Source organism: Triticum urartu, chromosome 6, assembly GCF_003073215.2.
Source record: "Triticum urartu cultivar G1812 chromosome 6, Tu2.1, whole genome shotgun sequence".
Lineage (NCBI taxonomy): Eukaryota > Viridiplantae > Streptophyta > Magnoliopsida > Poales > Poaceae > Triticum > Triticum urartu.
This window is the reverse complement of record NC_053027.1, coordinates 513,244,589-513,267,222: the sequence shown is the minus strand read 5'-3', so window position 1 is coordinate 513,267,222 and position 22,634 is coordinate 513,244,589.

Sequence of the window (22,634 nt, the reverse complement as noted above, 5' to 3'; positions counted from 1 at the left end):
CTTGGACCAACTAGAACTAGAACTAGAAGAACTAGAGGATGCTCCAAAACTTGTATATCAAAAAGAGCAAAATCCTCTTCTATATATAGGCTGGAGGGGGGCGGGCTGCCACTAAGGGGGGAGGAGCCCCCCTTGGTGCATTGGCCTAGGGGAGGAGGCTTCTAACTCCTCTCTTTCCCAAATTCGGCCTCCTTCTTGCCACTTTCCCACTTGGGCCTTTTTGGCCCAAATTGCCTTCCATCTCTTGGCCTTTTTAAGCCCGTTAATATTTAAATTAAATATAAAATGTTCTAAATACTTCTATACCAATATATATATATAAACATCTCTGAAAACTTTTTCCACCTATAGTAACACCCGGTATTACCAGATACTCACTGAAACCCTTCCGGTGACCGCAAAACGCTTCCGGATCCTCTCGAAACTATTCCGAATATTCAAGAAATAATTCCACAAATATATTCTCATGACTCCCGTCCTACTAACACTCAACAGATTGTGATGGCCTTAAGCTTGTGACCCCGTAGGTTCGCTAACTCACAGACATGGACGAAACCGTTCGGTCAATGACCGACAACAGGACCATGGACGTCCATATTGGTCCATGTGAGTACAAGAATTATATTCAAGTGAACCTTTGGTTATCATGTGGTGTTCCCTTTGCTTTGAAATACTTCACAAAACCTGGGATGCATCGGTATCCTCCTGAGTCATCCCCATGCTCACTATACCGAAATCCTCGTTACCGGTTTTGTTCTTCTTTCTCGTTATTGTGTTCCAGCATCCCTGTGATGGGGTCACCTATGTCTGGCCAGACGATGATTGATGCAGTAACACTGAAAGGACCCTAAGAATATCTCTCCATCGTCGGAGGAGCAAATCCTACTCCCGAGTTATCCGGCCACTTGTCAAACTTTCTGATGAACCTGTAAGTTGCCGTTATGATCACCGTGTTACACGTGATGTTTGAGAAACCCCAAAGCCCATCGTATGGTAAGAACTGACAACGATACTCTCATGGTCTAAGGAGAAATCTCACACGTTAACACTTAGTGTTATCACAATTGAATACAGACAATATTAATCCAATTCACAACAAACAAGTTTGGGTCCGTTCAATATGATTGTTCTTCCAACATCATAATCTCAATATTGTTTTAGGACTATCCTTACACTTAACGATATCCTAAGATCCGAAAAACATGATCACCAACAACACCTGAGCTAGTCCTAGAGGCAAGACTAGGAACCTTTTATTTAACCATTTATCATTCCACACGTGCATATGGGTTTTCCACTGAATTGCATATTCCAGGATCATAGCAGTTATAGCATAGAATATAAACTCTTTAATTATGAATATAGAAATATAATAATATAAATATTATTTCCACTAGGGTATATTTCCTACAGACATTTCATTGGCAACTCCTGTCCATTGGACAGTTGACATCTGTCGCAACGCCGAGCTGACACGTGGTACCTTTGGCGAATGAGAATTTTACAAGTGGAAAAACACCATTGGTCCGGGCTATTAACGGGTCATCGGATCCAAACCCACACCCGATAGCTTAACGGTGACCAGTTATGGTGGATGTGATGTCTACTACACAACCTTCTTCTTGTAGACTCTTGTTGGACGTCCAAGCGCAGAGTTTTGTAGGACAGTTGCAAATTTCCCTCAAGTGGATGGCCTAAGGTTTATCAATCCGTGGGAGGCGTAGGATGAAGATGGTCTCTCTCAAACAACCCTGCAACCAAATAACAAAGAGTCTCTTGTGTCCCCAATGAAGGAAATATGTCCTAGAGGCAATAATAAAGTTGTTATTTTATATTTCCTTATGCATGATAAAGGTTTATTATTCATGCTAGAATTGTATCGATCAGAAACTTAAATACATGCATGAATACATAAACAAATATTGTGTCCCTAGTAAGCCTCTACTAGACTAGCTCGTTGATCAAAGATGGTTAAGGTTTCATAACCACATACATGTGTTGTCATTTGATAACGGGATCACATCATTAGGAGAATGATGTGGTGGACAAGACCCATCCGTTAGCTTAGCATATGATCGTTCAGTTTATTGCTACTTCTTTCTTTATGTCAAATACATATTCCTTCGACCATGAGATCATGCAACTCCTGGATACTGGAGGAATACCTTGTGTGCTATCAAACATCACAACGTGACTGGGTGATCAAAAGATGCTCTATGGGTATCTCCGAAGGTGTCTGCTGAGTTGGCATGGGTCGAGATTGGCATTTGTCACTCCGTGTGTCGGAGAGGTATCTCTTGGCCCTCTCGGTAATACACATCACAAGAAGCTTGCAAGAAAAGTGACTAAGGAGTTAGTTACGAGATGATGTATTACGGAACAAGTAAAGAGACTTACCGATAATGAGATTGAACTAGGTATGAAGATACCAACAATCGAATCTTGGGCAAGTAACATACCGATAGACAAAGGGAATTACGTATGTTGTCATAAGGTTCGACCGATAATGATCTTTGTAGAATATGTAGGAGCCAATATGGGCATCCAGGTTCCACTATTGGTTATTGACTGGAGAGGTGTCTCGGTCATGTCAAGTTCTCGAACCCGTAGGGTCTGCACGCTTAACGTTCGTCGACGATATAATGTTATATGAGTTATATGATTTGGTGACTGAATGTTGTTCGGAGTCCCGGATGAGATCACGGACATGACGAGGAGCTCCGAAATGGTATAGAGGTAAATATTGATATATAGGACGATGATATTTGGACATCGGAAGAGTTTCAGAGTGCACCCGGTAGTCATCGGGTCGCCGGAAGGGGTTCCGGACTCCCCCAGTAGGTGTATGGGCCTAATGGGCCATGGGGGGGATAGAACAGCCCACAAGGAGGCTGGCACGCCCCTCTCCCTGTCCGCCAACCCTAGTGAAGGAAAGGGGGAAGGCTAGCCCCTCCCGCCTTCCCCTTCTCATGGGAGTTAAGGAAGGGGGTGCCACCCTCCCCTGCCTTTCCCCGCTCACCTAATAAGGGAAGGGGGACGCGGCTTGGGGTGCCTCCTCTCTCACCCACCTATATATATGTGGGAGTGGGGCTCCACACATAACCACGATAATCTCTTAGCCATGTGCGGCACTCCCCCTCCACAGTTTTGTCCCTCGGACATATTTTCGTAGTTCTTAGGCGAAGCCCTGCGGAAATAGCATCACCACCACCATCACCACGCCGTCGTGCTACCGGAACTAATCCACTACTTCACCGTCTTGCTGGATCAAGAAGGCGAGGACGTCACCGAGATGAATGTGTGCTGAACGCGGAGGTGCCGTATGTTCGGTACTCAATCGGTTGGATCGCAAAGAAGTTCGACTACATCAACCGCGTTAACAAACGCTTCCGCTTATGGTCTATGAACGTACATAGACACACTCTCCCCTCTTGTTTCTATCCATCTCCATGGATAGATCTTGTGTCTGCATAGAATTTTTTTGTTTTCCATGCAACGTTTCCCAACACCCAACACACCCAATACAATGATAAATTATGTAGGTGCACCAGTTCGGCGAAGAGATGGTGATACAAGTGTAGTATGGATAGTAGAAATAGGTTTTTGTAATCTGAAAATATAAAAACAACAAGGTAACTAGTAGTAAAAGTGGGCCAAACGGTATTGCAATGCTTGAAAACAAGGCCTGGCGTTCATACTTTCACTATTGCAAAGTCACTCAACAATGATAACATAATTAAATCATATGACAATCCCTCAATGTATGATAAAGAGTCACTCCAAAGTTCCTATCATGGAGAATATAAGATGAAATTGCTTGTAGGGTACGAAACCACCTCAAAGTTATTATTCCCGATCAATCCATTGAGCTATTCCTGTAAGTGTCACAAACAGCCCTAGAGTTCGTAGTAAAATAACACCATATGATACACATCAATCAACCCTAATGTCACCTAGATACTCCAATGTCACCATAAGTATCTGTGGGCCAATTATACGATATGCATCAAACTACTTCAGGTTCATAATATTCAATCCAACACAAAGAACTTCAAAGAGTGCCCCAAGATTTCTACCGGAGAAACAAGGACGAAAACATTCATCAACTCCTATGCATAGATTACCCCAATGTCACCTTGAGAATCCACGAGTTAAGTGCCAAAACAAACATCAAGTGAATCAATAGAACACCCCACTGTCACCACGGGTATCCCACGCAAGACATACATCAAGTTTTCTCAAATCCATAAAAGTATTGAATCCGATAATAGTGAAACCTCAAAGGTAAAACTCAATTCATCACAAGAAGATAGAGAGGGAGAAACACCATATGATCCAACTCTAGTAACAAAGCTCGCGGTACATCGAGATTGTGGAAAATCAAGAACACGAGAGAGAGAGGGAGAGATCATAGCTATTGATACATACCCTTGGCCCTAAGGGTGAACTACTCCCTCCTCGTCAAGGAGACCGCCGGGATGATGAAGATGGCCTTCGGTGATGGTTTCCCCCTCTAGAAGGGTGTCGAAACAGGCTCCCGGTTGGATTTTCATGGCTATAGAGGCTTGCGGCAGCGGAACTTCTGATCTAGGGTTCTTTCTGGAGGTTACGGGATATATAGGGCAGCTTGGCGTTGGAATCAAGTCAGGGGGACACCCGAGGGGGCCACAAGCCCTAGGGGCGCGCCCTGGGGGTGGGCACTCCCCTGGCTTGTGGCCTCCTCAGTCACCTCCTGGCATAGATCTGGTGCTCCGTGGGTCTCTTCTGGTCCATAAATGATCACCGTAAATTTCCAGCCATTCTGAGAACTTTTATTACGACACCACGGTAGTTCTGCTGAAAACAGCGTCAGTCAGGGCTAGTTGTAATCAAATCATACCAAAACCATATAAAATTGTTGCAAGCATGGCATGAATACTTCATAAATTATAGATATGTTGGATACGTATCAGCATCCCCAAGCTTAATTCCTACTCATCCTCGAGTAGGCAAATGATAAAATAAAGAATTTATGAAGTGTGAATGCTACCTAACATGTTTACTAATGTAATGTTCTTTATTATGGCATGAATTTTCAGATCCATAAGATTGAAAAAAAAAGTTTAATATTGACATAAAAATAATAATACTTCAAGCATACTAATAAAGCAATCATGTCTTCTCAAAATATCATGGCCAAAGAAAGTTATCCTTACAAAATCATTTAGTCTGGCTATGCTCTATCTTCATCACACAAAATATTTTATCATGCACAACCCCAATGACAAGCCAAGAAATTGTTTCATACTTTTAATGTTCTTAAGATTTTCAATTTTCATGCAATACATGAGCGTGAGCCATGGATGTAGCACTATAGGTGGAACAGAATATGGTGGAGGTTGTGAGGAGAAGACAAAAAGGAGAAAGTCCCACATCAACTAGGCAAATTAATGGGCTATGGAGATGCCCATCAATTTCTATCGATGCAAGTGAGTAGGGATTGCCATGCAACAGATGCACTACAGCTATAAGTGTATGAAAGCTCAAAATGAAAACTAAGTGGGCGTGCATCCAACTTGCTTGGTCACGAAGACCTAGGGCAATTTGAGGAAGCCCATCATTGGAATATACAAGCCAAGTTCTATAATGAAAAAATTTCCACTAGTATATGAAATTGATAAAATAGGAGACTTTCTATCTTGAAGAACATGGTGCTACTTTGAAGCACAAGTGTGGAAAAGGATAGTAACATTGTCCCTTCTCTCTTTTCTCTCATTTTTTTGTTTGGGATCTTTGGCCTCTCTTTTTTATTTTGGGCTCTTTGTCCTCTTTTTTTAAGTCAGGAGTCTCATCCCAACTTGTGAGGGAATCATAGCTTCCATCATCCTTTCCTCACACAGGACAATGTTGTAATAATGATCATCACACTTTTATCTACTTACAACTAGGGCTGCAAACAAGTCGAGTTCGAGTGAGTTGGAGTTGGCTCAACTCAACTCATATTAAAATTCGAGCGAGCTCAAACTGAGTGAAGCTCAAGATCGATCCATAGATTATGACTCGTGCTCAGCTTGTAATGATCTTGAGTCGATCTCGATCTAGTTTCGAGCTAAATGAGACGGTAAAAAATATAAATTTATGGTGATCATTCCAAATTGATGAGGACACAACACGACACAACTTTGCAAGGCCATCTTGTCATGCTCGGGAGAGCTCATCGTGGTCTCTTGGGTGAACTAGAAATAGATGGTGGCCTTTGTGGACAAAAAACAAGGAAACGCAGGTGCATATGTTGAGAACTTTTACAAAAAACAACATGATATTTAACACATAGTCAACCATGTACCATTATTAGGCCTCAATTTTCTCTGTACTTAATTAAGCCTACATGTTTGATGGTAAATAAAATGGAGAAAAATCATGGATAACATATATGGTAAAATATTATCTTATTTTCATTTAATTTATGGCATGATCATTTAACATAATGATATTATGTTGAGTTATCGAGCTAAAATCGAGCGGCCATTATTGGCTCAAGATCGGCTCGTTTCTCGGTCGAGCTATATAATCTGTTCAAACTCAGCTCGTTTTTTTCGAGTCGATATCGAATCGAGCCAAAAAAACGAGTCGAACTCGAGCGGCTCATGATCCTTTCTTGCAGCCCTACTTACAACTCGATAGTAGAACAAAATATGACTCTATATGAATGCCTCCGGCGGTGTACCGGGATGTGCAATGATCAAGAGTGACATGTATAAAAAATATGAATGGTGGCCAAGCCACAAATACTATGCCAACTACATGATCATGCAAAGCAACATGCCAATGATGGTATGTCATAATAAACGGAACGGTGGAAGTTGCATGGCGAATATATCTCAGAATGGCTATGGAAATGACATAATAGGTAGGTATGGTGGCTGTTTTGAGGAAGGGTATATGGTGGGTTTAATGCACCGGCAAAAGTTGCGCAGTACTAGAGAGGCTATCAGTGGTGGAAGGGTGAGAGTGCGTATAATCCATGGACTCAACATTAGTCATAAAGAACACCGATACGTCTCCAACATATCTATAATTTTTGATTGTTCCATTCTATTATATTATCTGTTTTGCATGTTTAATGGGCTTTAATATACCTTTTAATATTATTTTTGGGACTAACCAACTAACCAAAGGCCCAGTGCAAATTGATGTTTTTTTTTGCCTATTTCAGTGTTCCGCAGAAAAGGAATACCAAACGGAATCCAAATGGAATGAAACCTTCGGGAGAGTTATTTTTGGAACAAACGTCATCTAGGAGACTTGGAGTGGACATCAAGAAAGAAGTGAGGAGGCCACGAGGCAGGAGGGCGCGCCCAGGGGGTAGGCGCGCCCCCACCCTCGTGGGCCCCTCGCAGCTCCACTGACATACTTCTTCCTCCTATATATACCCATATACCCCGAAACATCCAGGAGCACCACGAAACCCTATTTCCACCGCCGCAACCTTCTTTACCCGTGAGATCCCATCTTGGGGCCTTTTCCGGCGCTCCGCCGGAGGGGGAGTCGATCACGGAGGGCTTCTACATCAACACCATATCCTCTCTGATGATGTGTGAGTAGTTTACCACCGACCTTCCGGTCCATAGTTATTAGCTAGATGGCTTCTTCTCTCTCTTTGGATATCAATACAAAGTTCTCCTTGATTCCCTTGGAGATCTATTCGATGTAATTCTTTTTGCGGTGTGTTTGTCGAGATCCAATGAATTGTGGGTTTATGATCAAGATTATCTATGAACAATATTTGATTCTTCTCTGAAATCTTTTATGCATGATTTAAATATCTTTGCAAGTCTCTTCGAATTATCAGTTTGGTTTGGCCTGCTAGATTGATCTTTCTTGCAATGGGAGAAGTGCTTAGCTTTGGGTTCAATCTTGCGGTGTCCTTTCCAAGTGACAGCAGGGGCAGCAAGGCACATATTGTATTGTTGCCATCGAGGATAAAAAGATGGGGTTTATATCATATTGCTAGAGTTTACCCCTCTACATCATGTCATCTTGCCTAATGCATTACTCTGTTCTTATGAACTTAATACTCTAGATGCATGTTGTATAGCGGTCGATGTGTGGAGTAATAGTAGTAGATGTAGAATCATTTTGGTCTACTTGTCGCGGACGTGATGCCTATATACATGATCTTGCCTAGATATTCTCATAATTATTCGCTTTTCTATCAATTGCTCGACAGTAATTTGTTCACCCACCGTAGAATTGGCTATCTTGAGAGAAGCCACTAGTGAAACCTATGGCCCTCGGGTCTATATTCCATCATATTATTTTCCTATCAACTTGCTATTTCTATCATTGTTTATTTTGCAATCTTTATTTTCCAATCTATATAATAAAAGTACCAAACATATTTATCTTATTATCTCTATCAGATCTCACTCTCGTAAGTGACCGCGAAGGGATTGACAACCCCTTTATTGCATTGGTTGCGAGGTTCTTGTTTGTTTGTGCAGGTACTAGGAGACTTGCGTGTAATCTCCTATTGGATTGATACCTTGGTTCTCAAAAAATGAGGGAAATACTTATGCTACTTTGCTGCATCACCCTTTCCTCTTCAAGGGAAAACCAACGCATGCTCAAGAGGTAGCAAACACACATACTGATGACCCACAAGAATAGGCGATCTATCTTAGTCCATTCGATAAGTAAGAGTGTCGAACCCAACGAGGAGTAGAAGGAAATGATAAGTAGTTTTTAGTAAGGTATTCTCTGCAAAGCACTAAAATTATCGGTAACAGATAGTTTTGTGATAAGGTAATTTGTAATGGGTAACAAGTAATAAAAGTAAATAAGGTGCAGCAAGATGGCCCAATCCTTTTTGTAGAAAAGGACAAGCCTGGACAAACTTTTATATAAAGGAAAGCGCTCCCGAGGACACATGGGAATTATCGTCAAGCTAGTTTTCATCACACTCATATGATTCACGTTCGGTACTTTGATAATTTGATATGTGGGTGGACCGGTGCTTGGGTACTGCCCTTACTTGGACAAGCATCCCACTTGTGATTAACCCCTCTTGCAAGCATCTGCAACTACAAAAGAAGTATTAAGGTAAACCTAACCATAACATGAAACATATGGATCCAAATCAGCCCCTTGCGAAGCAACGCATAAACTAGGGTTTAAGCTTCTTTCACTCTAGCAACCCATCATCTACTTATTCCTTCCCAATGCCTTCCCCTAGGCCCAAACAATGGTGAAGTGTCATGTAGTCGACGTTCACATGACACCACTAGAGGAAAGACAACATACATCTCATCAAAATATCGAACGAATACCAAATTCACATGACTACTTATAGCAAGACTTCTCCCATGTCCTCAGGAACAAACGTAACTACTCACAAATCATATTCATGTTCATAATCAGAGGGGTATTAATATGCATAAAGGATCTAAACATATGATCTTCCACCAAGTAAACCAACTAGCATCGACTACAAGGAGTAATCAACACTACTAGCAACCCACATGTACCAATCTGAGGTTTTGGGACAAAGATTGGATACAAGAGATGAACTTTGAGAGGAGATGGTGCTGGTGAAGATGTTGATGGATATTGACCCCCTCATGATGAGAGGATCGATGGTGATGATTTTCCCCTCCCGGAGGGATGCTTCCCCTGCAGAACAGCTCGCAGAAGCCCTAGATTGGTTCTGCGAAGGTTCTGCCTCGTGGCGGCGGTGCTTCGTCCCGAAAGCTTGCTTATGATTTTTTCAGGGCGAAATACTTCATATAGCCAAAGATGGGCACCGGAGGCCTGTCAGGGGGCCCACGAGATAGGGGAGCGCGCCCATGGGGGTAGGGCGCGCCCCCACCCTCGTGGATGGTGGGTCGCCCCCCTGTGGTGCTTCCTTCGCCCAATATTTTTTATATATTCTAAAAATGACTTCCGTGGAGTTTCAAGACTTTTGGAGTTGTGCAGAATAGGGGGCTGTTCGGTAATCCTCCCACTCCATGAAATCTCAGGATCCGCGGAGCGCCTCCTTCCCCACTCCGCGATTTTGAACTGCCGCTCCTCCAACTCCGGGAGCGGAGTTGTGGAGAGGAGGGAATCCGAACAGGCCTTAGGTCTCTAATATTTGCTCCTTTTCCAGCCCACATACTCAACTTCATTGAAACTTCAGCATGTCCACATATGGTGATGATTTCTTATGCTAAAGTAACAATTCATTCACAATTTCAAGTATGAATCAGAAACTTCATTGAAAATGAACAAACTATAATCCCAGTCATTGAAGCAATAGCAATTTATCATAACATCGGAAAGAGTCAATATAAGAGCTTTTCAGCAAGTCCACATACTCAACTATCATTTAGTCTTTCATAATTGCTAACACTCATGCAATACTTATGGGTATGAAGCTTTAATCAGACACAGAGAAAGATAGGGGCTTATAGTTTTGCCTCGCAACCTTTTTACCTCAAGTGTAATGTCAACAATAATAGTTTATGAAAACCCACATCCAATTAGCTATATATATATCAGGATCTTTCCAACACATAGTGCTTGCTAAAGGATAAAATGTAAAAAGGAAAAGTGAAGATCACCATGACTCTTGTATAGAGTATAAGACAAAAATAAAAGATAGGCCCTTCGCAGAGGGAAGAAGAGGTTGTCATATGTTTTTATGGTTGGATGCACGAAATCTTAATGCAAAAGAACGTCACTTTATATTGCCACTTGTGATATGGACCTTTATTATGCAGTCTGTCGATTTTATTTCTTCCCCATCACAAGATCGTATAAAGCTTGTTTTCTCCACACTAATAAATCATACATATTTAGATAGCAATTTTTATTGTTTGCAACAATGACAACTTACTTGAAGGGTCTTACTCAATCCATAGGTAGATATGGTGGACTCTGATGGCAAAACTGGGTTTAAGGATAATTGGAAGCACAAGTAGTATCTCTACTTGGTGCAAAGAATTTGGCTAGCATGAGAGGGAAAGGCAAGCTCAACATGTTGGATGATCCGTGAAAATATAATTTATTTCGTATGTAAGAAAACATAACCCATTACGTTGTCTTCCTTGTCCAACATCAACTTTTTAGCATGTCATATTTTAATGAGTGCTCAGAATCATAAAAGATGTCCAAGATAGTATATTTATATGTGAAAACTTCTCTTTTTTATTATTTCCTATTAATTGCAACGATGACCAAAACTATGTTTGTCAACTCTCAACAGCTTTTATTCATCATACTCTTTATAAGTGAAGTCATTACTCTCCATAAGATCAATATGAACTCTTTATTTCTTTTTATTCTTTCTCTTTTTTCTCAAGGTCATAGCAAGATAGCAAAGCCCTTGACTCAACACTAATCTTTATTATATATAGCTCACAGACTTGATTACATAGAAGGACCATAAAGCAAAACTTAAAATTAGATCATACTAAAACTTTATTCTACTAGATCAAGATATAACCAATAGATAGAACTAAGAAAAACGGTAAAGATAAAAGTGTGATGGTGATAAGATACCGGGGCGCTCCCCCAAGCTTGGCAGTTGCCAAGGGGAGTGCCCATAGACATGTATTTATGTCTCTTTCTTCCGAGGTGAAGGAGATTGTGATGATGATGATGACAATTGTGCCTTTAGCCTTTTCATATTGTAATTGAGAAGAGCGATCTCCTCCTTTAAATCATCAACCTCCGATTCCAGCTTCAAGATCTTGTCACATAAATCTCCTTTGCTTTTCTGCCAAAAACGAGAAGGAATAGATCGGTTGTTAGATAGTTTAGCTCTCTTAGGGAGACTAGACTTCTTGAACTTCACGTGCATATCCCCAGGTTGAGGTAGAGGAACATCCTCTTCCTCCAAACTTGAATCATTGATCCTCCTCGAATGAGCATCCTCCTCATCATCCGTAGTTCGACCACAAGGAGATAAGTCCCCATAGGTCTTTGGGACAGCAATGAGATGTTAGACATAGCTCTCTCCGTCCGAGTCTTGGGATGAAATCTTGCTCTAAATCTGCTGCAGAAATAGCTCGAAACAAAAATAGAGGATATTTGCGTGGTGCGGTGGTCAAAACCTTCGGGAGATTGCATAATGAACTTTTACCGACCAAAAGAAGTATCGTGCAAGAAAACGGAGTCTGGGGGGTACACGAGATGCCCACGAGGTAGGGGGGCGCGCCCTCCACCCTCGTGGACGCCTCGTGCCCTTTTCGGACTGCTTCTTATTTTCCTATTTTCTTAAATATTCCAAAACGGAGAAAAAATGCTATTGCAACTGTTTTGGAGTCGGTTTACTTACCGCACCACATACCTCTTCCTTTTTGGAGGCTGAAATGTTCTGGAAGGTGTCCCTTATATACTCCTCCGGGGTTACGGTTTCAATAACATTAGTTTCAACATTTATAGGATTACCTGAGATATAATGTTTGATTCTTTGACCGTTCACCACTCTCAGATTTGTGCCTTCGAAGTTGTTGATTTTTATGGCACCAGAACGATAGACCTCCTTGATAACGTAAGGACCTTCCCATTTAGAGAGGAGTTTTCCTGCAAAAAATCTTAAACGAGAGTTGTATAACAATACATAATCACCTACATTAAACTCGCGTTTTTGCATCCTTTTGTCATGCCATCTTTTAACTTTTTCTTTAAACAGTTTGGCATTTTCATAGGCCTGGGTTCTCCATTCACCAAGGGAGCTAATGTCAAATAGTCTCTTCTCACCGGCAAGTTTGAAGTCATAGTTGAGCTCTTTAATGGCCCAATATGCCTTATGTTCTAGTTCGAGAGGTAAGTGACATGCTTTTCCATAAACCATTTTATACGGAGGCATACCCATAGGATTTTTATATGCAGTTCTATAGGCCCATAATGCATCATGAAGTTCTTGGACCAATTCTTTCTAGACCTCTTAACAGTCTTTTGCAAAATTAATTTAAGCTCTCTATTACTCAGTTCTACTTGACCACTAGACTGTGGATGATATGGAGATGCAATTCTATGATTAACATCATACTTAGCAAGCATTTTACGAAAAGCACCATGAATAAAATGTGAACCACCATCAGTCATTAAATATCTAGGGACTCCAAACCTCGGAAAAAGAACGTCTTTAATCATCTTAATGGAGGTGTTATGATCAGCACTACTAGTTGGAATAGCTTCTACCCACTTAGTAACATAATCAACAACAACTAAAATATGTGTATACCCATTAGAGGAAGGAAATGGTCCCATATAATCAAAGCCCAAAACATCAAATGGTTCAATAACAAGTGAATAATTCATAGGCATTTCTTGACGTCTACTAATGTTACCAATTCTTTGACATTCATCACAAGAGAAGACAAACTTACGAGCATCCTTGAAGAGGGGAGGCCAATAAAAACCAGATTGCAATACCTTATGTGCAGTTCTATCTCCAGCATGGTGTCCTCCATAAGCCTCGGAGTGACACTTGCGTAGGATATGTTCCTGTTCATGCTCAGGTACACAATGTCTAATAACAACATCTACTCATTCTTTATAAAGGTGTGGGCCATCCCAGAAGTAATGTCTTAAATCATAGAAAAACTTTTTCTTTTGCTAGTATGTGAAACTAGGTGGTATAAATTTAGCAACAATGTAATTGGCATAATCAGCATACCATGGAGCAGTATGAGAAGCATTTATGACAGCTAATTGTTCATCAGGGAAGCTATCATTAATAGGTAGTGGGTCATCAAGAACATTCTCTAACCTAGACAAGTTTCTGCAACAGGGTTCTCAGCTCCCTTTCTATCAATAATATGCAAATAAAATTCTTGTAGCAAGAGAACCCATCTAATAAGTCTTGGTTTAGCATCTTTCTTTTCCATAAGATATTTAATAGCAGCATGATTAGTGTGAACAGTTACTTTAGAACCAACAACATAAGATCTAAACTTATCACAAGCAAACACAACTGCTAAGAATTCCTTTTTAATAGTAGCATAATTCCTCTGGGCACTGTCTACAGTTTTACTAGCATATTGGATAAAATTTAATTTCTTATCAACTCTTTGTCCTAGAACAACACCTACAGCATAATGACTAGCATCAACATAATTTCAGAGGGTAAATTCCAATCAGGTGGCTGAACAATAGGTGCAGAAATCAAGGCTTTCTTAAGTATTTCAAATGCTTCTACACAATCATCATCAAAGACAAAAGGAACTTCTTTTTGTAAGAGATTAATCAGAGGCCTGGAAATTTTTGAGAAGTCTTTAATGAACCTCCTATAAACTTCTTATACCTTTAATTTCCGTGGGACACGTCATCTTTTCAATAACGTCAACTTTAGCTTTATCAACTTCAATACCTCTTTTAGAAATTTTATGCCCCAAGACAATACCTCCATTAACCATAAAGTGGCACTTCTCCCAATTCAAGACAAGATTAGTTTCTTCACATCTCTGCAAAACTTGATCAAGGTTGCTTAAGCAATCATCAAAAGAAGTTCCATATACAAAAAAATCATCCATGAATACCTCAACAATCTTGTCACAAAAGTCAGAGAATATCGCAGTCATACATCTTTGAAAGGTAGCAGGTGCATTACATAAACCAAAAGGCATATGTCTATCAGCAAAGGTACCGAAAGGGCAAGTAAAAGTGGTCTTTTCTTGATCCTCTTTTGACACAGGTGTTTGAGAGAAACCAGAATAACCGTCTAGAAAGCAAAAATGAGTATGTTTGGATAATCTTTCTAGCATTTGATTAGTAAAAGGTAAAGGGTAATGATCCTTTTTAGTAGCCTTATTTAGTTTGCAGAAATCAATTACCATTTTATAACTTGTAACAATTCTTTGTGGGATCAATTCATCCTTATCATTAGCAACAACAACAATACCTCCCTTCTTAGGGACACAATGGACAGGACTTACCCACTGACTATCAGCAACGGGGTAAATTATACATGCCTCAAGAAGCTTTAGTATTTCTTTTCTTACCACTTCTTTCATCTTAGGATTTAACCGTTGTTGGTGATCAACAACCGGTTTAGCGTCTTTTTCCAATTTTATTTTGTGCTGGCATAGAGTGGGACTAATGCCCTTAAGATCATCAAGAGTATATCCTATAGCAGCACGATGCTTCTTCAGAGTTTTCAATGATTTCTCTTCTTCCTGCTCTGAAAGGTTAGCACTAATAATAATATATATAGGATATATCTTCTTTTCACCAAGATAAGCATATCTAAGAGTATCAGGCAATGGTTTAATCTCAAACACGGGATCACCCTTGGGTGGAGGAGGATCCCCTAGAATTTCAACATGCAAGTTGTGTTTCAAAATAGGTCCCTACTTAAAGAATACTTCATCTATTTCTCTTCTTTCATTCATAAACATATCATTTTCTTGGTCTAGCAAATATTGCTCTAAAGGATCATTAGGAGGCACGACAATAGAAGCAAGACCAATAATTTCATCTTTACTAGGAAATTCTTTATCATGGGGTTGCCTACGAAATATAGCAAACTTAAAATCATGAGACATATCCCCTAAACCAACAGAAACAATATCCTTTTACAGTCTATCTTAGCATTAATAGTATTCAAGAAGGGTCTACCAAATATGATGGGAGATAAGTCATCTTGTTTGGAACCAAGAACAAGAAAATCAGCAGGATATTTAACTTTCCCACACAAGACTTCAACATCTCTAAAAATCCCAATCGGTGAAATAGTATCTCTATTGGCAAGCTTAATTGTAACATTGATACCTTCTATCTCAGCAGGTGTAATATCATGCATAATTTCTTCATATAAAGAATGAGGTATTGCACTAGCACTAGCACCCATATCACATAAACCATGATAACAATGACCCTCTATTTTAACAAAAATAACAGGCATGCCAACAACAGGTCTATGTTTATCTTTAGTATAGGGTCTAGCAATTCTAGCAGCTTCATCACAGAAGTAAATAACATGCCTGTCAATATTATCGACCAAGAGATCTTTAACTATAGCAATACTAGGTTCAACTTCAATTCGTTCAGAGGGTGTAGGTGTTCTAGTATTACTCTTACGGACCACAGTTGAAGCTTTAGCATGATCCTTTATTCTAGTAGGGAAAGGTGGTTTCTCAATATAAGCGGTAGGAACAATAGGATCAACATTATAAGTGATAGTCTTTTCTTCAACTTTAACTGGTTCAAATACTTTTACTTCAATGGGAGGATGATATTTAAGCCACTTCTCCTTAGGGATATCAACATGAGTAGCAAAGGATTCAGAGAACGAAGCTACTATCTCAGAGTCAAGTCCATATTTAGTGCTAAATTCATGAAAAGCATCGGTATCCATAAAATATTTAACACAATCAAACTTAGGTGTTATACCTGACTCCTTAGCTTCGTCGAGTTCCCAATCTTCAGAGTTGCATTTAATTCTTTCCAATAAATCCCATTTGAATTCAATAGTCTTCATCGTAAAAGATCCAGTACAAGAAGTATCGAGCATGGAGCGATTATTGAGAGAAAACCGAGCATAAAATTTTGAATAATAATTTATCTTGAGAGCTCATGATTGGGGCATGAATATAACATTGACTTAAGCCTGCCCCTATCTTGAGCGATGCTTTCTCCTTCGCAACGCCAAAAGTTATATATATAATTACGATCACGATGAACCAAATGCATAGGATAAAACTTCTGATGAAATTCCAATTTCAATCGGTTGTAGTTCCATGATCCAATATCATCACATAGCCTAAACCATGTCAATGCCTTTCCCTTCAAAGATAAAGTGAAGACCTTCTTCTTGATAACATCCTCGGGCATACCTACAAGCTTAAATAATCCACAAACTTCATCCACATAGATTAGGTGCAAATCGGGATGCAACGTACCATCTCCTGTAAAAGGATTAGCTAGCAGTTTCTCTATCATACCCAAAGGAATTTCAAAGTAAACATTTTCAGTAGGTTCAGTAGGTTGAGGATCAACTCTTTTCTCTACTGGTTGGGGTGAAGATACCCCGAACAAGCCCCTCAAAGGATTATGTTCCATAGTAACAAGTGACAGTAAATTTCAGCACAATATATAAATTTTTCCTTACCAAATTCCACCTACCAAAGGCGCCAGAAAAGAGTCTTGATGACCCACAATTATAGGGGATCTATCGAGTCCTTTCTATAAGTAAGAGTGTCGAACCCAACGAGGAGCAGAAGGAAATGATAAGCAGTTTTCAGTAAGGTATTCTCTGCAAGCACTGAAATTATCGGTAACAGATAGTTTTGTGATAAGGTAATTTGTAACTGGTAACAAGTAATAAAAGTAAATAAGGTGCAGCAAGATGGCCCAATCCTTTTTGTAGCAAAGGACAAGCCTGGAAAAACTCTTATATAAAGAAAAGTGCTCCCGAGGACACATGGGAATTATCGTCAAGCTAGTTTTCATCATGCTCATATGATTTGCGTTCGGTATTTTGATAATTTGATATGTGGGTGGACTGGTGCTTGGGTAGTTCCCTTACTTGGGAAAGCGTCCCACTTATGGTTAACCCCTCTTGCAAGCATCCACAACTACAAAATAAGTATTGAGGTAAACCTAACCATAGAATGAAACATATGGATCCAAATCAGCCCCTTGCGAAGCAACGCATAAACTCGGGTTTAAGCTTCTGTCACTCTAGCAACCCATCATCTACTTATTACTTCCCAATGCCTTCCCCTAGGCCCAAACAATGGTCAAGTGTCATGTAGTCGATGTTCACATGACAACACTAGAGGAAAGACAACATACATCTCATCAAAATATCGAACGAATACCTAATTCACATAACTACTTATAGCAAGACTTCTCCCATGTCCTCAGGAACAAACGTAACTACTCACAAATCATATCCATGTTCATAATCAGAGGGGTATTAATATGCATAAAGGATCTGAACATATGATCTTCCACCAAGTAAACCAACTAGCATCAACTACAAGGAGTAATCAACACTACTAGCAATCCACAGGTACCAATCTGAGGTTTCAGGACAAAGATTGGATACAAGATATGAACTAGGGTTTGAGAGGAGATGGTGCTGGTGAAGATGTTGATGGAGATTGACCCCCTATCATGGAGTCACTCCAAAGTTCCTATCATGGAGGACATAAGATGAAATTGCTTGGAGGGTACGAAACCACCTCAAAGTTATTATTTCCGATCAATCCATTGAGCTATTCCTGTAAGTGTCACAAACAGCCCTAGAGTTCGTAGTAAAATAACACCATATGATACACATAAATCAACCCTAATGTCACCTAGATACTCCAATGTCACCATAAGTATCTGTGGGCCAATTATACAATATGCATCAAACTACTTCAGATTCATAATACTCAATCCAACACAAAGAACTTCAAAGAGTGCCCCAAGATTTCTACCGGAGAAACAAGGACGATAACATTCATCAATGCTTATGCATAGATTACCCCAATGTCACCTCGGGAATCCACGAGTTGAGTGCCAAAACAAACATCAGATGTCGGGGGAAATGACACTTGTGGGATCACTCGGGTCCCTTTTTGCTGCGGTTGGCGGGCGTGAGGTTGTGCAAAGAGCGGGTCTAGAAGCCAGCACGAGGATCATCTACCCAGGTTCGGGCCGCAAGGATGCGTAATACCCTAGTCCTACTTTTGGTGTATATTTGAGTGTTCTTGAGTTCTTGAACTAACTACGATGTGTGTGTTTTCCAAAAAGTCTGAATCCCTCACCAGTATGTCTTGGGCCTCCTTTTATAGTCAAAAGGGGCTGCCACAGTGACACACAGAGGGTGGAAAGGTATACAGTAACCGAGTCTATCTTCTGGCACCATAGGAAAAATGCATTTAATGCACTACCGACATGCCCTTCTTGCTTTATCGGGGACGGCAAGGAAGCTCGTCCCAACTGTTGTCGCCTCGCCTGGCCTTGATGCGCGTCCGAACTGACGAGGCGTGTAGTGCCACGTTGGCTGGCTGCTGAGTTGGTGCAGTGGCTGAATCTTCACAAAGATCTACATGCCACCACGCAGGTGCTTATTGAGTCAGCCTAGAGGCCTCACGTCGCCATGCAGGCGCCTGCCCAGCTGGTGGGCTGGCAGCTGCATGGGAACGGCGATGGAATCTTGGCAGACATGGGCCTGGCTGCGGCCCTATGGATGTTTTCGGCAAGAGTCTTGCCGGGGCCCCAGCAAGGGTCTTGCCGTGGCATCTTGGTCGTCCTCGGCAAGGGTCTTGCCGGGGGTCTCCACAAAGATCTGCATGCCACCATGGAGGTGCCTCCCGAGCCTCGGTTCCAAAGTGGTTGATGGTGTTGGAACTTTTGGGCTCAAAGGTGGCGGCTCTACTGATGTTGGGCAAGTTGCCCCGGCAAGGTTCTTGCCGGGGCTGCGGAGGCCGCCCTGGCAAGGGCCTTGCCGAGGGAGTCCACCTTGCCCCTCTGCTCTTCGTGTTTATGGCTTAGCGTTGTTCTGGTTGTCTCATGACGTTGCTTCCTTCCTCTGCCCTGCTAGGTGTGGCTGCATGCACGGCTCCAACTGCCCGCGCACAACTAAATGGGTACAAAATAGGACCCCTCCTTTTTGTGCACTGACAGGAGCCCCTGGGCCTGGGCCATACATAAGGGTGATGCATTGTTGGGCTAGGCCCAAAATGGTGTGCGGGCATGCGGGCCCGAGTTTTACTGCTGCACCATCCGCCTTAGACGCACAGTTCAGGACCACCTACCCGAGATCCGCCGGTTTTGACACCGACATTGGTGCTTTCATTGAGAGTTCCTCTGTGTCGTTGCCATTAGGCTTGATGGCTCCTACTATCATCGATAGCGATGCAGTCCAGGGTGAGACCTTTCTCCCCGGACAGATCTTCGTGTTCGGCGGCTTTGCACTGCAGGCCAATTCGCTTGGCCATCTGGAGCAGATCGAAAGTTACGCCCCTGGCCACCAGGTCAGGTTTGGAAGCTTAGATTACACGGCTGACATCCGTGGAGACTTGATCTTCGACGGATTCGAGCCTCTACCTTGTGCGTCACGCGGTCACGATGAGTATGACTTAGCTCTACCATCGGACGGTGTTAAGGAGATCGCACCGGCAGCCGCTCCGACCCTCAATTCGGAGCCAGTTGCGCCTTTCGCAGACGGGTGGATGGACCCCGCCTTGGAGGCCTTACCCTCAGCGGCGATCGAGCCGGACATCGACCTTACCTTGCACGAGAACCGTGTTGTTAAACTGCCGGATCCTTCTCCGGCCACGGACTCCGAGCCGCCTACGCCCATTCCTATCGAATCCGATTGGGCGCCGATCATGGAGTTTACCTCCGCGGATATTTTTCAGCACTCGTCCTTTGGCGACATACTGAACTCATTAAGGTCTCTCTCCTTGTCAGGAGGATCCTGGCCGAACTATGTCCAGCAGGACTGGGATGCGGACGATGAAGAAATTCGTGGCCCACCCACCACCCACTTAATAGCCACTATCGATGACTTAACCGACATGCTTGACTTCGACTCCGAAGACATCACGGTATGGACAACGATGCGGTAAATGAAGAGGAACCACTGCCCACAGGGCACTGGACGCCCACTTCACCACATGACGTATACATGGTGAACACACCAAAAGAAAACGACGACGAGGAACGGAAGGACGCAACGAAGGGTTGTCCCCTCGAGAAGCAGTCAAAGCGGCTGCATAAGCGCCGCCCCAAGTCCCGCCTCGGTAGAAACGATGATCATACAGACCCAGCGTTAGAGCAGGGTGAACCATTGCCGGACCACGGCAACACGGAGAATCAAACCGAACAACCCGATTCTGTCAAAGATAATAGTCCGGATGACATAACACCGGACAGACACCCGGAGCAACAGAATTCCCATCAAAGGCTTGTTGCCACCGCGAGGAGTCTAAAAAAGCAGAAGCAAAGGCTCAAGGCTGCGCAAGACACACTCCAAATCAGATGGAGCAAAGTACTCAACACAGCAGCGAAGTATGGCGGTAATCGCCCCACCAAGAGCTATCCGAAGCGAAAGTTGCTACCTGAATTCGATGAGGAGGCCTTAGATCCCCCGCAACCAAAAATTAAAACTGCCACCTGGCCGGATAGACGACCTCACGTCCAACAAAGAGCGGCAAGCAATACCGCACATAAGCCAATACGCGATCCACGCAAGGGCTCGCATCAAAAGGACGGCGCAACCAGATCCATCTATGGACCACGCAGGCGCGCTCCAGCATACGATGCAACACAACAAACATCCGAACACTACGGTACACCCAGATACAGGGGTGCCGCACACCCCCTATGTTTCACCGACGAGGTGCTGGACCATGAATTTCCAGAGGGATTCAAACCCATAAACATAGAGGCATACGACGGAACAACAGACCCTGGGGTCTGGATTGAGGACTATATCCTCCATATCCATATGGCTCGAGGAGATGATCTCCACCCCATTAAGTATTTACCCCTCAAACTCAAAGGGCCAGCTCGGCACTGGCTTAAAAGCCTCCCCGAAGCTCCATTGGAATCTGGGAAGAGCTCGAAGACGCTTTTGGGGCAAATTTTCAAGGGACTTATGTCCGACCTACGGACGCGGACGATTTGAGTCATATAACTCAACAGCCCGGAGAGTCAGCCTGAAAGCTTTGGAACATGTTTCTTACTAAAAAGAACCAAATAGTCGACTGTCCGGATGCCGAAGCCTTGGCAGCTTTTAAGCATAGCGTCCATGACGAATGGCTTTCCAGACACCTCGGCCAACAAAAGCCGAGAAAAATGGCAGCATTAACAAGCCTCATGACCCGCTTTTGCGCGGGTGAGGATAGCTGGCTAGCCAGATGCAGCACCAGCGACCCCAGTACATCCGAAGTTAGAGATGGAAACGGGAAATCACGGCGCAACAACAATAACAAACGTCAAAATAAAGAAGACAACACGAAGAGCACGGCAGTAAACGCCGGATTCAAAAGCTCTCGGCCAAATCAGCAAAAGCCGCCCTCTAAAGGCGCTAGAGACGAACTGTCCAGCCTAAACAAAATTCTGGACCAAGTATGTCAGATCCATAGCACCCCTGGTAAACATGCTAATCATACCCATAGAGAATGTTGGGTCTTTAAGCAGTCCGGCAAGCTCAACGCCGTACACAAAGGGGAGGATTCACCAAGCGAAGACGATGATGAGCCTCTCAAGCAAGACACGAGGGAACAAAAGAAATTTCCACCAGAAGTCAAAACAGTAAACGTGTTACACGTGATGAAGGGGAGAAACAAAGCGGCAGTCCCAGATAAATATGCCCAAGGGCCTATCACCGCGGAGTCCTACCACTGGTCATTTCAACCGATCACTTTTGACCATCGGGATTACTCATCAAGTATCAGGCGTGCAAGATGGGCTACCTTGGTATTAGACCCAATAATTGACGGATACCACTACACACGAGTCCTGATGGATGGTGGCAGCAGTCTCAACCTGATATATCAGGACACAATCCGCAAAATGGGGATAGACCCAACGAAAATTTGCCATAGCAACACTACCTTTAAAGGAGTAATGCCTGTCCCAGGGGCTCACTGCACGGGTTCCCTGCTACTAAAGGTTATATTCGGCTTCCCCGATAACTTCTGCAGCGAACATTTAACCTTCCA